This window comes from Oenanthe melanoleuca, chromosome 2 (genome assembly GCF_029582105.1).
Source record: "Oenanthe melanoleuca isolate GR-GAL-2019-014 chromosome 2, OMel1.0, whole genome shotgun sequence".
Lineage (NCBI taxonomy): Eukaryota > Metazoa > Chordata > Aves > Passeriformes > Muscicapidae > Oenanthe > Oenanthe melanoleuca.
The window spans coordinates 79,813,130-79,830,833 of NC_079335.1; the positions used below are offsets into that span (position 1 = coordinate 79,813,130).

General features: G+C 42.1%; 1 protein-coding gene across 1 annotated transcript in view; it reads left to right on the forward strand.

Annotated features, from left to right (window-relative positions):
• The first annotated feature begins 4,028 nt into the window (after nt 1–4,028).
• The window catches only part of CDH20 (cadherin 20), a 119,468-nt gene continuing 105,792 nt past the window's right edge, over nt 4,029–17,704 (forward strand). The window contains exon 1 of the mRNA XM_056483915.1: nt 4,029–4,278. The gene's annotated coding sequence lies outside the window, so the exon portion shown is untranslated. The remainder of the gene's footprint in view (nt 4,279–17,704) is intronic.

Genomic DNA, 17,704 nt, shown 5'->3' on the forward strand with positions numbered 1-17,704 from the left:
TCTTTTTTGAGGAAGGAAAACTTTACAAAGTATTTTAAGCTCAGATAACCCCTTGAGAAGGATTAAAGTCAGGTCTTACTCCTGAGCAAGGCCTGGGAACCCATCACTTGGAAGAAAAAGAGAGTAAAGGCCAAGAGAAAAGCATCTGACATAGTCATGTGTTGGAGCCTGCTGAATGAAGTACTGGGGTACATCTGTAAACAGGTGGCAGAACAAGTACAGCCATATACACATTTTTGTGTCCTGTGCTGAAGCCTTACTAAGCTCTCCACTGGATTTTGTGTGCATGCATGCTTTTCAAACAGACTGTACAGCATTCAGGAGTTTCACCACTGCAGCACGTAACAGTCTGGGCTTTCTGGGCTGCAAGTACAGCTGATATTCTCCCTGTGGACATGACAACTTGAAAGCTATTCCTATTACTGGTTTAGTAACATTTTACAGAGATGGATGTGACTTTGTAACCGCAATATTCCTTTCACCATTCTTATTATAGATGCATTGTCTTGCTATGTCACTTCTTCAGCAATGTGCAATATTGTTTTATTGCTTTGGAAACCTACTGCTTTTGGGTCATGGATTCATTTTATTGTTTGGCATATGGAATCCTTTTTAGTTAACATTCACTTTTTTTTCCTTCTCAAATAGATTCTATTTTAAGTGCCCTTAACAATTGCTGTATTTTAAAAAGCTGTGATTTATTGCACAATAGAAACCAATACCATTTAGGTCACGATTAAATACAAAAGCAAATCAATGGTTAAATAAACACCCAGTATTTGAAAAAGTCACAGAGGTGCTACAAAAATTCCATCATAACAATTCTTCCAACATCTATCTCCTGGTGCAAATATACCATTCTAGTATTTGTAAAGAGTAAGTGTTTCTTGTTAGCCACCTCTGAAGTGACACCACACACAGTCCACACCTGCAAAATCCAAACCCTCTTTTCTTGTCAGAAGAATAATGAACAGAGCTGGATAAAGTGAGGCAGGGATATAAGAGAGAAACATAAAAGCTGTTGTATGGCATGCAATAACATAAAAGTGGAAAATAGTTGTTTTCCTGCTTTCTCCTCTCTTGCTCCTTCACCTCTGTCGTTTAGGAAACTTGTAACTCATGTCTTGTTTCAGTCCTGTGTGACAGAAAGCTATATGAACACATAAACAATATCCATATATAATGCTTCATCTTCAAAGTCTTCCTTGTAGGAGAACAGTGTAAATACCTTGCAGCATACAAAATTCTCTTGTTCAAACAGTGATAGCAAAATGCTTCTTTCATCTCTCAGAAAGCCTCTAAATTTTAAAACAACTCAGCATGCTGCATTTTCTAGTATTTTTTTTACTCTGTATGGTATTAGAATTATGTACAGTATGGTGGCAGGGAGAAGTATTGGAGAGGAAAGATTTACTTCTTTTGTGTAAGGACACTTGATCACAACTGTGCTTAATAAATGCTCTATATTCAACAATTAATTTTTATGGTTCACATAAGGTTTAATAGTTAGATTCTGGTTTTTTAAATCAAAATTGCAAGTTTATTTCATGTTTTTGAGGAAGGAAGTGAGACACTCTTTCATCCACCTGTTCTATATGTGCATTTCACATACGAATGTTTGAAACCTTCTCTCACTTTTCCTGAAAAAGCCTGGTGGCCAAAAACATGCAAAGCTGCAACAGGTGAGTTGATGGACACACTCTGTGCCACATTCTCTCAACTCCAATCTCAGAGGAAAGCACTCTCCAGATTGCATGATTCAGCTGTGTACTGAGGAGGGGAGAATGAGACAGTGAAAATGTAAGTTCCTCCTATTTCACTGTGTAGCACAGGTCTCAGAAAAGATAAGTCACAGGCACATTACTAAATCATGTCCCTGTGAAAGAAGACAACACGAGACAGAATTTAAAGTGGGTAGCCAAATCTGCTTTAGTAAACACAATGTTTGGATAACCCATTTGGCTGTGTATGTGAGACTGAGGAGTTCATTTATTAAATGCATGGATTTGTTCTAGTGCTTACTTTGTGTATCATAGAATTCTCTTGTGATTTCTGTGTCATATAGGAGTGCTGCATTATGTACCATATATTAATCTTGAATTACAAACTTAAGCAATAGACAGTACTACATTTTGTTCTCATGGTATTGTGCATTAATCAAAGGACATCCATTACAGTTGTCATTCTATTAAAACTGTCATATGTATTTTATTCTGACTTTTTTCCCCCTACTGCAGTCCAGCTTCAGGGGAGAAAAACAAACTCACAGACTACGCTCAAACTGAAATGCAAACTTTTCAAATGGCATCTATTTAGCCTTTAAGATTGCAATCAGACCTATTCCGAGTGTACCATGTCAAAGCAGAGGTATGGAGATGTGTGCATGTACTATAAGAAGTGCATTGATTCAGTAACCAGCTCGATTCTAGCAAGAGGCCATTGCTCTTACAATCATACTCGAAACAGTAATGGGGTTCTGATAACTTTCCAGAGGTTATGACAAGTATTCTATCCTAGTGTTAGGGAAAAGTGGTACTGAGGGGTCTTTCTTGCCTTATTTTTGTCAGAAGTGTGCCAAGTCTCTGTGGCTGACCAGTAATGCTGACAAAGGCCATTCCTGCCTCCTCCAACTGTTACATTTAAAATGTTCCATCAGCCTAAGGATGAGCTCAAAGATGCAATAAAGAAATCTGGGACAACATTGCATGGCTTCCCAACACACCCAAGTATTCATTTATCATAGCTGTAATTCGTCATTTGTTTTGGGCACTTTGCCAGCATTCAAACTTCCAACAACTGCTCTCCAGAGATCTGACTGCCCTTTTTCTTCTGTAATGCTGAAATGACAGTGTTACGATCAATATGAAAAATGCTGGGCCAGAAAACCAGCCAGTAAATCCTTAGTTCTGCAAATAATCATTAGTGCAAATCTGGAGAGAGAAAGGAAAAAAAAAAAAAAAAGAAAACAAAAAAACCTCACCTAAAACAAATCTTGACTGTATAATCTGAATCTTCATCTCAAGATTGAATTGTTGAGGGACTGGCAGTGTCCCAGGTAATTGATAATGAGATTTAGAGTCTCCTACTGCCACTCACTGGCTTGGCCACAGACTGATGGGACACAGCTCTGCTTAGTGGAGTTGCTTGAGATTTACCAATTTAACTGAGGCAGGGAATGGGCTGTGTGCTGGCAGCAAAAAGGAGTTATTGCTACTGGGAGCTATTAGAGAGGTAATAACCTTCTCATACCCAAGTGGACAAGTTTCCCTCTCTTTTTCACACATACACATCATCAAATTTGGTGCAAGTTTGCAGCCTTCCCATTCTGTGCAGAAATACCTGCCCTCCTGGTTACTTCAGGTCAAGATCGAGACGAATTTGTTGGCAGAAAGGATGTCTTGTCCTGCTGCTGCCTTTGCAGTTGTTGTTCTGCACATGGGGAGTATTTCAGCAAGCCTGGCAGCTTTTATGAACACTAAAATGATCTTTAAAGGTGGATGTAAAGCCCCTTTATTATTTGGCTGTTTTTCCAAAGTCTCACACAAACCCTCTAGGAAACTCTACTGTTCGCCCTCATAAAAGTAGCTCTGACACTAGTCTCAGCCTGTGCATTAACTAAAACCAAGCCTTCCAAAGAAATCCAGCTTTCATCTTCGCATCCTTTCAGTTGAATAAAGGACCGCTTCGCCTCTCCGGTGTGACTTTTGCTCTGCCTCGGCAGCCCATCCTCCTCCCGGAATCCTCCCGAGACGCGAGCAGCCCCGCGGAGGGGACACCCGGGGGCTGCGGGGACACCCGGGGGGCTGCGGGGAGCCCGGGGTTCTGCGGGGATACCCGGGGGTTCTGCGGGGAGCCCGGGGTTCTGCGGGGAGCTGGGCGCGCAGCCGGGGCGGGGGTGCCCCGGGCGGGAGGCGGGGGCGGCGCGGAGGGCGCAGCTCCCCGGCGCCAATCGCCGCCCGCAGGTCCCCGCGGCAGCGCCAGCGACACCCGCGGGCAGCCCAGCCCAGCCCAGCCGGGGCAGCCGAGCCGAGCCGAGCCAGCTCTGGCCAGCGGGGCGGCCGCGGGGCTCCTTCCTCCTCCTCCTCCTCCTCCTCCTCCTCCTCGCCCGGCCGCGGCCGCGCAGCCCCAGCCCGAGCCGCTCTCCCGGCGGAGCGCGGACAGCGCGGCTCCCCCCGCGCACCGAACGGGAACGGGGGCGCGGGCATGTGAGGGGCGCACCCGGCGGGGAGGGAGGTCCCGTCGGCAGGAAGGCGGTCGGGAGCTCCTGCACGCTGCAAGGTAACCCGACCTCTGCTTCGCGGACTTTTTCTTCTGCTTTTTTCCTTTCTCCCCCCCTCTTTCTCCCTCTCCTTTTCCTTTTCTCATTTTCTTTATTTTTGTTTCCTTTATTTCTTTCTTCTCTTTCCCCTTTCCTTTTTCTTTTTTTTCTCTCTTCTTTACTTTTTTCTTCCCTTTTCTCCTTAGGATTTTAATATCCTCTTAATCTTTGTTGTTCCTCCTATTATTTTTTTCCTTCTTCTTTCCCCGACCCCCTGGCTGTCCAGCCGCAGTCAGAGGGCGAGGAGGAGGAGGCGGTGAGGAAGGGAGCGAGCCCACAGCGGGTCGCTCTGGAGTTTGGCTGGGACGAGGTTCCCCCGCTCGGCAGGCGCTCCTGCAGCGCCGGGCAGCGCCGGGGGAGCGGGGCTCAGAGCATCCCGGCGGCGCCGCTGCCCATCGGGACAGGGGACGGGATGGAGACGGGGCAGAAAGAGCCGCCCGGGGCATGGAGCGGCTCCCTACAACTTTCCCGGAGCGGGGAGCCTCCTCCGGGTTTTCCACAGAACGAGAAAAAACTACGAGAGATGCTGTGCGTGCGTGGATGTGTGTGGATGCTGCACAGCCGGAGCTGGAAATTATCTCCCCCCTCCTCCCGCCCCCTCGTCGGGGCTCCCGAGGAGGAAGCTCCCCCCTGTCCGGGGGTGTCCGGGGGTGTCCTGGGGTGTCCGGGGATGTCCTGGGGTGTCCGGGGTGTCTGGGGGCTCCTGGGGTGTCCGGGAGCTCTGCGGGAGCGGCGCGGAGGGGGTGCGGGGAGACACAAATGGTAAAAGATACGGAAGGAAGAGACCCAGTGGCTGGGACATAAATCAGGCAGAATATATGGGGAGTTGATGAGAATAGGTCTTTTCACCCTTAAAAAAAAAAAATAGCCACTTTGGAAGAGAAAAAGGAGGCTGATTATTGGCATCCAGCTCTGAAACCCAGGCAGCTGATGCTGAAGGGAGCCAAAGGGAGCAGTTCTTCTTGGTTTAAAAACAGCAAGACAGTCTCTGCCAAAGATTGCTGTAAACACTGAATAAAGATTTCATTGTGGCTTGGTGTGACTGGAATAATTAGGCAGTTAATTGTTCATTCTGATCTTAAAGTGCAGTAATCAGTAGTGCACAGTAGGAAAAATACGGGGGAAAGGCAGGAAAAACAGCAATAGGAAAATGATAGAAAAATGCATCAGTTTTTCCTCTTCCACTGTTGGCTTTTTTGGTTTTTTTTTTATGTGGGTTGCTTTTTTTCTCTGTGTGTGTGTGAGAGAGAGAGAGACTGGGAGCACGTGGGTCCCAGTCTATTTAGATAGAGAGCACCTTTGTAAAGCTGGGATGTAATTGTGCTTTTGCTGCCACTGTGTCAATATCATTTGGGGCTGGACAAAATCAAATTATGAGACTTAAAGAAATCCTATTTTATGGAAATGAAATCTGAAGATGCCTGGAGAATGAACATCTTAACTAGATTGACTAATACCAATTAATGCATTTTACTTAAGTGTGCACTTTATTGCCAACTCAGCAGGGATGAAAGCTAATGGTGCCAGCTTTTGTGCTGCTCTAAGACATTTCTCAAGCAGTCACACAGGCTTTAATGCTAAACTGTTTCGAGTTTTTAACACTGTGATTGTGTCCCTGTTCAGCTCAAGTTCCTTGCAGCGGTGATGCTTTCATGGTAATCTAATGAAATGATCTCTTGTTACACTGTGTTAGCTATTCCCTGTGACACAGCAGGAAGATACAACCTGCGAGTGTTTGTACTGGAGGTGGTGATAAGTTGTTGAGCAAGATGCACTTACAAGAACAGAATATGACTTACTGATATTAACTGGAAGATGGCATCCTAGGCAAAAGGTGATTTGCTTTCCTATATGGCATGCTTTTCCACATATATATGTATACACATTTGTGCTAAAGAAGCATAATAGTGAATTAACCATCAGAAAGGATGGAAGGATGTTGTGCTTAAAAAGAAAAAGAAAAAACAACTCTGAAAGCAGTCCATAGTCATTTAAGCAGGGTAGAAGGATTTCTCAAAGTCTAATTGTAAAGGAAAAGACTTATCATTCGTATAACTTCCTTGACCTTACAGCAGTTACATGAAAAATTCATTTGGCTTGGAGACATCTATGTAACCTGTACATCCATCATAAAGGAATGAATAAACGTGCTGTAATTGGGCGAGGTTTTAAAAGTCATTCAGTTAAGTGTAATTTCTGTCACTGCATATGCAGAAAACTAGGAGCTACCCATCATGAGAAAAAAACAGAAGGAGGGAGCTTTCATTCAGCTCTGAGAAGTGAAGCAGTTTGTTATATTGTGTTGAAGCTGCATTTGCTGAAGGTTTTGACCTGTACTTTCTGAGATTTTTGTGGAAAGACAAGAGGTGAGAACATGAGGCATGTTGTCCATCTAAAAGTACAAAACTAATATAAACACTGCAGTCTTCTCTCAGGTCATAGAGTTTAGAGGAGCAAGGACAGAATGATGGCTCCAGAATGGCAAAAACGTCTCTTAACAACTGAGTATGTAAGGGCCAATGTTAAGATCCACTTTACAAGCATTTTTATTAAACTGTTGAATGTGCTCTGTCCTACTACAGTGATACTCAATACTCAGTCTGTGAAGAGTATTCCTGACGTAACTGCAATCTGTGCTGAAAAAATGTCTTCAAGATATTTACCTATTGTTACAGTCTAGAGGGGGTTGCTGCTAACTTTATTTGTACCTATGTAGTCCGAGAAATCTAGATATGTTCCACTTTCTAACAAAAATCCAAAAGGTATGGTGACAAGTGATCACATAAGAGACTCTGCTCAAGTTTCTGATTACCATGTTTTGTCAAAGAGTGTTTCAAAAAACTTGCATGGTGTACCCCTTGCACATATACCTTGTTAAAGTCTAGAACAATTTGAAGATTACCAAAAAGATTTTGACTAGAGTCTGAAGTGAGGATGGCTCCTCATCACAGTGAGTTTGATAAAGGTCTTCCTTACATTGTTATAGCGTGTAGCAAAATACACAGAGGATTACACACTTTTATTCAAGGAAAATATTTTCCATCAAATTGTACCTAGAATCCTGAATACTATCTTATGCATATCCTTAATACTAACTTCTACTGTTTGAAATGCATAGTACATCTTCATAATGAAATTGCATTGTCACAGACATAATTGTTATTCATAACAAGTAACCTCACAAACAGATTCCATCCCTTTAAGTATTGAGTCTCAGTCAGGCCAATTATGACTAAATTACTGCATGTTCTCTCCTGTATCAACTAATTAAAGGGTAATTAATAAAATGATAATTTCATTCCATGGCAATGTCTACATCTGGTTGTCATAGCAAAGATTGTTTGACATATGGTTAAATGGTCAGATACTACAGTGTACAAATGCAACATTTGCACAGAACACCTGGCAAGCCGGAGGAATTTAACCCTTAAGACGTGAATATCAAGAATCTGTGTCAATGTGTTATTACACTGGCTTGCTTATTCTCTCCACCTAGTCTTCTTATGCCTTTAAGAAAATTTAGTGCTCCAGGTTAATTTAAGTAACTCTGTTGGGGCGGAGGAAGAGTGGGTAGACAACTTGGGATATTAGATTGGAAATGAAAGATAAAATAGTACTGACTTTTCTGTGGGAAATAAAATGGGTGGTTCTAAATTAACTTCTGAGAGGAGACACTCCATTGGTTCTCATATTACTGGGAGCTTCCCCTTTTCAGAAAATCAGGCTGAAATTAGCATGGTGAAAAAATGATCTTTTTTTTCCTAGATACAGTTGTATGTCAGGATTAAGACTGAGATTGTGGTCACAGCAGCATGGAAAAATCTGCATTGCAGCCTTCCCTCATTGTACCTGTCATATGTAGATAAAATAAAACTTATCTCCTCAAGGAGAGTAACCATAAAATTCACACATGCTAAAGAAATTAAACAATCTTCTATCAAGTCAACAGATTATATGAATAAACAATTCTCCTGTAGGTAGCTGTTGTACAAAATAACATATGCTCATGCTCTGAATTATCAGTGGCTGAAACTCTCAGGGCAGCCCATACCTAGGATTTTATACATATCTTAAAGGAATATATATTAGGCCTCAACATTGCCTTGAAACATTTCAACCACTGCTGTTTCAAAGACTGTGTATCTGTCCTTTAAAACAGAAACTCTTAGTGATATTTTAACATGAACTAATTTCTTATCTATACTGGGTCAAGCTGAATCCCTCATAAAACTAGAAACTAGAAGCAACAGGCATAATGTTTTCCTTCTCTTTAGAACAAAAAAAAAGTGCTTAAAAGAGAGAAAATAACTAGTGCTTTTTCCCAAAAGCAGAGTAAAAAGGATGTAGTAAACTGCAGGAAGACATGGAAGTCTGTCTTTTCCCATGCAAACGATCCTCAATGAACAGTTCCCCCAGTGAATAGTCGGGGTCGCTCATCACCTCGTGTGGTCAGGTGCAGAGCGTGGCCAGTGGTGCTTATAAAGCCCTGTTTGTCCAGCTCTCTGAGAGCCTGGGTCCTGCTCCTTGAGAATCTCCAAGTGCACGGATCCCCCTCATTTTCATTCTACTCGTGCAGCTCATTAACACCTGGAAAATCTTTTATAGCGTTTAACTGCGTCAGATGCACTGTCCGGCACATGTTTTCTTAATAGGGCTTTCACTGTGGTATTGTCAAAGAGCCCTTATGTCACAGCTGGGAACATGAATCTGTCATGTCAGTGCTGTACCTTGGGTTAGACAGTGACAGTGTATGAGTGTGTTTTATGGAGGGGCTGAACATGCCCATCTACTGTGTTAGCAGGGAAGAATGTGAAGCTTGTTCTCCTAAATAAAGATTCAGGCTGGTGCTAGTAGAGTACTTTGTACCATTTAAACACTGCTGCCTCTAAGGCATTGCACTTAAGGAAAGGGAAGTCTGAGGCAAGCAAGACACATCCTAGTATTTTAGTGGTGTAATGCTGCTAGTTAATGATATGTCATCATTTACATTTCAGTAGGAAAAATATTGCCAGAGGTTTCTAATTCAACAGAAACAACCAGAAGTTGATATGAAAGTCCTTACCCTGGGAATATTTGTTTTTAAAACAAGTTTGATTTAAACGTATTTGGCAATATAAGAAGAAGGGGAAGAGAAGTAAATGTTTTCAAATTCCATATGGTTTTTGTGCACATTAGATCACTGTCAAACCCAGCTTTAAATAGATTACTTTGTAGCTCTGTAATCAGAATGCCTTGGGTAATTAAAAAAGGGATAGAACTGTGAAAACTGACAGCAATGCATGTATAAGACCTACTTTTTCCAGAGGAATTTTTAACATAGTTACATACATTTAATCTGAAAGCTAAACACTTAAAATTCACCGGCTACAACACTAGCAAGCATGTCTTGATGGCATTCCAAAAGATAGAGCCCACATTTGAAAAGTGTTTGCTGACTTGAGAAACCATAACTGTTGTGAAGAGTTGATTCGGGTCCTCATTTACAGAATGAATGGATGAAAGGAGCATTTCATGCAGTCACAGGCAGTTCCAATTTTTAAACTACTTCTTTTGCTTTGAAAAGCATAAGTATAATTTCATATGCTAAGAAATAAATTCAAGGTGCACTACTAAATACATTCTGTATGTTAAAAGTGTTTGATGGTGACAGTTTTTGTAATGGCACTTCAAAAACTTCAGCATTCAGGGGTTCATACCCTAAAAAACAACCAGCCCCAGCTTAAACTGGAACCAGTGAAACATTGAGGTATTTGAATAATAGGGCTGCCTTCTGAATTTCCCTCTTGGTTTTCTCCTTTTTGCCATCTGTGTCATCTTTTATTTTTCTAGCAGTGACAGCATTGGGATGCTCTTGTGTGCCCATGCCATTAGCTCATGTCCTCACCAAAGAGGGATGAAATAGGGGAGGCTAGGTCTGCCATGGGGCCCCTGGGGAAAACATGGGGATTTGTTTCTCAACAAGGCCTTTCTGTAATTTCTTTTGCTTTTTTCAGGAGGACTGATGCCCTTCCTGGTTCTGTGGAGATGCCCAATAGAACAAGCACTCACTGAAAGGTTTAGGGTTTGCCCTATTGAGCTATGCAGTGCCCAACAGCATAGCCCAAGAGGTGCTAAGAGTTTCCAGGAGAGGACTTTGGGGCTGTGTTTTTCTACATGATTCCTTTTAGCAAATCAAAGGTAAAAGATGAGTCTGTGCAGTTGGAGTGTGTTGACCCTGGCTGGACCCCAATGCCCACCAAAGCCAGTCCATCCCTTCCCTCTGCTGAAGAGGGGAGACAAAATAGAATGAGAATACAGGTCAAGTTGAGGACAGGGGATATCCCTCACTGATTACTGTTACCAGCAAAACAGACTCAACTTGGGGTAGTCAATTTTATTTATTACACAGCTCTTCTCCCCAGAGAACTTAATTCCCAATTTCTCTGCCTCCCCATGGAATAGGGGGACAGGGAATTGGGACTGAAGTCAGTTCATCATACACTATCACTGCTTCTCCTTCCTCATGAAAAGGACTCCTAGCACTCTTCCCCTGCTCTAGCATGGAGTCCCTCCCACAGGAGCTGCTACAGCACAGGCTTCCCATGGGGGTCACAGCCACCTTTGGGCATCCACTGGCTTTGATGTGGGCTCCTCCATGGGCTGCTGGGCACAGCTGCCTCACCATGGTCTGCACCAGGGGCTGCAGGGGAATCTCTGCTCCAGTGCCTGGAGCACCTCCCTCCCTTCCTTCTTCACAGACCTTGGTGTCTGCAGGGCTGTTCCTCTCACATGTTCTCACTCTCCTCTCTGGCTGCTGTTGCTCAAGGGTTTTTTCTCCCCTTCTTCAATAAGTTATCCCAGAGGTGGTGCCATTGCTGCTGGGCTCAGCCTTGGCCAGCAGTGGGTCCATCCTGGTGCCAGTGCACATTGGCTGTAATGGACATAGGAAAAATTCTGGCAGCTCTCACATAAAACCACATAAAGCCCCCCCACCAGCAAAACCTTGTCACTCAAATTCAGTGCAGCAATTAACCTTTGCACATGCCTAGGTATTGTGAGACACAGTCGAGAGCCCTTGCAATATGTCACTTTGTTACTGCGAAGGAAGTTAAGGATTGACGGAAAGGTTTAACTATAAATTTTCTTGCCTGTATGAGTTTAATTTAGAATTGCAATCACGATGTAACATAAATTAAAATAGCAGTAGTAGATCGCTAGTTGGCAAATCTCTTAAGAATAATATAGGTACTTCACTAGATTATGGAGTACCTTCTATGTGCTTAGCCCATTGCTGAAATTAGTCTATTTTTTTAATTTTAAGATACTTTTGAAGAGGAGAGACAGGCTTTAAGAGGTGAACTTATGGTGACTCTCTCTGTGAACTAGAAGACTGACTTCTGGAAAGGGGAGCTTGCTTAATGAAAAGAAGCATTTTCCTTCAAATAAAAATTGAAGTTTTGCCCCAAGCATCCTCCAATCCATGCATAATCTGGAGGACATTAACCATTAAAGTAAATATTATGTATTACTTGACCTGCAGGTGTAATATATTAAGGCTTCAGAGCAAAAAGATGTTTTTAAGGAAGAGAGTGGAGAAATAAAGAGAAAATTTGCAGGCCTAGTGAAGGACCACTGAAGGACAGAAAAATGCGTTTTCCAGAAAAGGAAGCATGGGAAGACTGTGTATCAGTGGTGCCTGTGTGTTTTAGTTGGACACATTTTCTTTCAATGTCAGAGGAGGGCTGCTTGAAGCAAACAACTACTGTACCTCCTGAGAGGAGCTGGTGCTCTGTCTCCTTCAGAAAGTGATATGGAAATGGACAGTCTCCATGCAAAGAATGCATGAGGAGTGAGCACAAGCTGGTAAATTTATTCTAATAGCAAGGTTAAACACTGTCTTTTCTGGGCACCCCACAGACACCCAGAGGAGATCCTGTCAAATGACTAGTGCACATCCTTGATGATGACAAGGAGAAGGGCTGCCAGGCCTGTTGGAAAGGCAGCAGTCAGCTATTGACAGTATCAGACCAGCTCTGTGGCCCACAGCCCTGTACACCTCCTGTCTTGGAGATGCTCCTCGGGAGGAAGGGCCACGAGGAGCAGCTCTGGTAGAGCAAGCTCCACATCAAACACTTGTAGCGGAGGAGGCACATAGGCACAGTGCTGCAAGGAAGAGCTGAAATCAGCCTTCAAGCAGATGACAGGAGAGGATCTGTCAAACCAGCCTTCAAGAGGACAGAGAGCATGCTGAGAGAAAATGATGATAATAGCAACAAAACCTTGAGGAGACTGAACAGAGAAAGAAGCTGCAGGAGGGCAAAAAACAGGATTTGTATAGTGAGGCAGAGAGAAAGGAATGACAAATGTCTTCATAGAGTAACAGAAGCAAAAAAGGACAGATCTGACAGGTGGCAAGTATAGAATATATATATATACATATATATATATATATATAGAGAGAGAGAGAGAGAGAGAGGCTCTGGTTTGGAAGGACAAAAAGAAGGCAAATAACTGTTCCACAGGGTTGTAAATGAGCACAGCAGAAAGCAGAGGAGTTTGTGGTAACAGATAGAGATTGGAGTAACAGCATCTGGATCCCATAATAAGTCTCTGGGGTGAGTAAAGAATATTGGTGGGGCGGGGGTGTTAAAAAAATCATGTTCCTAGATTTGCTTGTGGTTTCAGGTTGTAGCTCATCAATATGCCAAGACAAGGGTGTTTGTCAGTAATATGTTGTAGATATTAGGGCTATATACAAAATGTAACTGTTGTATAGAAATGTTGGTCAGAACCGTGGCTAAACCTTTTTTTCTGTGTAGTATGCACTTGGGGAAGGTGAATCTTCATGAGGGTGAGCTCAGCTAAAGGCACTGTGTTACATACACTGTGGTTGAGGATCCACTCTTCCAGGTGGGCTCCTGCTGTCTCATGCCCAGGGTACATCTAGGACAAAGGAACTGGATGCTAGATTCAAATGTGTAGAAGTGAGAATGGAAGCAAAGGAGAGAAAGAAAAGGGAGCAGCTCAACACTGAGCTGTCAGTCTCTGGCTAGCTGTTTCCCTTGCCTGTTTGGCCTGTGCAGCTCTTCAAGAGCCCCATTTGCTGTCCTGCTGCTCTGTGCAAGAGAAGGGGCTCCCATTAAAGACTCATTTGTGTTACAGCCTGCTGAATAGGAGACTGTTAGTGAGGCAATGAATCAACCATGGCTAATAGCAGTGATACCCACTATAGCTAATAACTTTTCCCTACTACTGTTTGCTATCTCCATCTCATTTGCTTCTCACCCTTGAGAGGAGCAGCTCCATTGCATTACCTCTGTAATCCCCTGCTGGGCTGTACAGGTGTTTGTGCAGAACAAACACACATGCCTGTGTGGCAGGTAGGTGCTATTTTTTTACTACAAATTCCTAGCCTCAAAAAAAAGCCTTCTCATTAAAATCTGTTGCCAATGAACCCTTTGGCTATAACATCTTTTTTTTGTTGTTGAAACATCAAAAACACTGTAGTAAGATGTTCCATTTTCTTCTTCATTGTGTCAATTTAGTAAAACATCAGTAAAATGCTCATAGATAACCATCTGACACTGGGGCTTTATGCAGTTTGTTCTCTTTCTTTTCTGAGTGTTTAAGTGTTAATACCTTTGCAGTGGGCAAAAAGAAGTTGTCCCAGGAGAGCATGGCTAAGAGTTTTGAAGCTGCTGCAGGATCTGGACACTTAAGTTCCCATTATTTTTAATGATTGCTGAGCATCCAAATTCCCCATTTAGTTACAGTTACCTACCAAATTGTCTTCAAAGAGTTGGTGGACCAAAACTGTTTTTATTCTGAGATAAATTGCCTTCTTTTCTCTGGGAACTTATCGAGTTATTTATTGAAGAGGCAATTACCAAATGTCATAACAGATTTGACTTACTAGCTGTAAATAGCCAATCTATCAACCCTTATATGCATTTAAAAGCATTTTTAAGTCTACTGGTCTTTTTTTTTTTTGCCTCTTTAGGAGCTATCTAGAAGGGACTGAACCACTTAACTTCTGATTTAAAATATCACCCTGTGGAGGATGATTGTTTTATTGGAAGACCACCCTGCTTTTCAGGGCTCCAGGAGAGTTAGAAGAATATCTGTTTTCTGTGTTAAAGGTTGGTGTCTTCTCTGGCTAAAGAGATCTTTCCTGTTCTGTATGCTCATGGGCTTTTCAGACACTGAAATCACTGCCCTGATAAACTTCTTTCTATAGTAATTTACTCACCCGGGTACCATTTCACAGTGTTGGCCTGTTACTTGAAGAACATTACCATGACAAAGAGAAGTCAAAATATAAATTAGAAACTTATTTTCTACAGAGAAGATTTTTCTTTTTTTTTATTTGCTTTACTGTATAGATAGAGACCACTCAAAAGCCTCACCCCAACTACATAACCCTACCTCTGATAGTAACTTTAAAAATCATACAGTCCTTTAATACTCACCATCTCCTTAAGGATAAGAAACACAGGGTATGTTGCATAATTGAATGTTCAGCATTGGAAAATTTCTCATCAATGAAAGAAAGGTAGAAAGTGGGGGTTTTTTTGGAAGCCTAATACTAGATGAAAGTATTTAGAATGGAGATAATATCAGTGAACTGCAAAGGAGGATGCATTTGCAAATTCTGTCCATATTGACCAATAAACAATTTATGGAGAGAACACAAACAAACCGTTAGAATATTTTAAGATCATAGCTTCTGACAAGTATACTTTATTTATGACTTTGCAGTACATTCTTCTCCAGCAATGGTTAGAGGAAATAAAACGGGAAAGGGGAAAGACACAGAATTCACAATGTTTAAAGTGTTTTATCCTCTTGTCCTTTGCCATGTGTGGGTTATTGTCAACATCAGTTGATCAGATAACCTCAATGTTCCTGTCTTATATAAAACCCTGATAACTAGAAAAAATCACAGATGTGCCAATAAATGTTTAAGGACTAGGACTGTGGAAAATGGTGCTCTTTTATCTGAAATTTGTGCAGTGCTTGTGCCAGTAAATGAGGGCTGCCAGCACAGCCAGTCTGAGTGAAAAATGAGGCAGAGATGGGATGGGATAAGTGTCCAGCCTTAGCACAACTTCAGCCACTGCTCTATTGCCAAAGCCAGAGGTTCACAATCTGATGGGATTATATGCCTACCTAAGAGCAGTGTTTGAGTTTAGCTTCGAATCTGCTGATACAACAGGGATTTTGTAGCTTCTATCCACACAGCCGATTTGAGTGCTTAAGGAAATACATCAGGTTCAGGTTTCTGAGACTGAATCACCAGACAAAGGTAAAGCTTCTATTATTATTTATAATTTGTGGTTTAGAGTGCCTGCAGATGCCAGGTGATCTGCAGATCCCCCTGCAGTACAAACAGGAAGGGCACAGTGCTCCATCACAGTGCTTGCAGTCCAAGTACCAGAGCTGGGAGATCACAGTTCTGTTTTGTCAAAGCTTAGATTTAAAAATCATCATGTTTTAGAGGGAAACCAATGCCTTTAGGAAATGCTCAGACAAAAGACCTGTCAGAGCAGTCACACCTAGTAATGAAGAGGTCAGGATTGTGATTTGTGTCTCAAAGTGCCAAGAAGGAGCCCTGATCTTAGAAATCTTTTCCTGGAAAAGGTTGAAGTTCATATGTTTCTGGTGGAAAAAAAAAATTGCTTTTTTCACTTGAAGAGAATATATCTCAAAAACCAAAGTGCTGTTGAACACAAGGCAGAATGAAGATAAAACAAGCCCAGAGAACAGTGTGGGCCATCAAGGAGAAAGGCAAGAGAAAAACCAGACACTGGAGGTCAGCCCAGTCCTGTACCATGAATTTGCCATCCCAATTCACCAGCCATTTTTCTCTTTTCAGCCTAGGCCAAAGTTTCTGAGTCCCTGGGATCAGGAGGGCAGCAGCCCTCTCTGCCTTGGACACCCACCAGTGATTCCACAGGCTCAGAGCACTGAGGGTGCAGATGGACACCCCGCTGTAGCAGGAGCCCCTTTGGACACCTCATCATCTTGGGGTGAGGCTGCCACACCACCCCATGGCCAAGGAGGGCTCCCTTCTGGGGAGACCCTCTGCTGTCTGAGCACCACTTCCTAGGGCAGCACTGCTGCCATTGCTGGACACACCCTTGAGAAAAACCTGGAGCAGAAATAAGGAGGCCCTTAACAGTATTGTCTGCTATAAAAGATACCCTGACAGCGTTGGTTAACTGGGCAAGTGTGCCTCTAACAAACCCATCGAGCTTGATAAATGGTTCTCTATTAATATCCTAATTTTGCTGGATCTCATGAGCAGCCTTTGGAGTTCAGAGGCAGAAAAAGACTGCTTGAAAGATGGCTCTAACAAGAAGCTAATTGCATGCAGGGTTTTCAGAAATATTAGGTCAGTTTCTGTTCAAAAGTTGGGTGCCTGTTCTTCTTTAGTGGAACCAAATTAATTCTTCTGGGCTTGGGGAGAAAAAGAATTACTTTGATTTTTACCAGTTAATGTATTGTTAAATCTTACTTCAAATAAGTTCAGAATTTTTTAAGTTTTCAAACATTCCACAAAGGAAGGGATATAATTTCAAGGATGAAGGATGGTGTAAAATAATTCCAACAAAATTGATTGTGTTGGAAGCACTGTGTTTATATGACTTTTGTAAAATACTGCTTTTTTAATGCTAATATTTCAGCAGCAGAGAAGAAATATTGCAGTTGAGTTCTCTTCTGGACACATACATAAAAATACCATTTACACCAGTACAGCAATGAAAACAATGTGATTTAGGTGGGGAAATATCTTTCCCCTTAGGCCATGTTTTAATTCTAATTACAACCCATCTATCTTAAAGATCCAGGATTTACTATGTAAGGACAGACTGGTGTCTGGGACAATGACCCATGTCATTATTTCAAAGAAAGATGTAAAATCTTTTACAACATAGCATGTCTCTGTTACTCAGCTCTTTAATACCATAATGCAAGCTCACTGGTTTCAGTAGGGTTATGGTGCTGCAATGAAAATACATTTCACTCAAAGAGGGTCTGAGTTTTCTTTGTAGTGGGCAACTGATTTTTGATTGCTTGACTGTCTCTGATTTTTTTCTTTTTAAATTAATTTATTGTTACTGTTCTGTTGCAAAGATAATCCCACCACCCTCTGGCTTGGTCATTCTATACATCATAATACATCTTGCACAGATTCCCAAAGAGGTCTCCATCTTATTGAAAGTTTTATAGAAAAGTGTTCCAGTGTGTTTCTTGATTTCCAGGTGTAAAATAATTTTTAAAATCAATATTGCCATGAAAAGAATTATGAAAAGAGTTGCTTATAAAACATACTTTTAAAACTTGAGGCCATGAAGAAAGATCTCAGATTAGTTTCAAAGTCCTTTCTTATTTAGAAATCACACT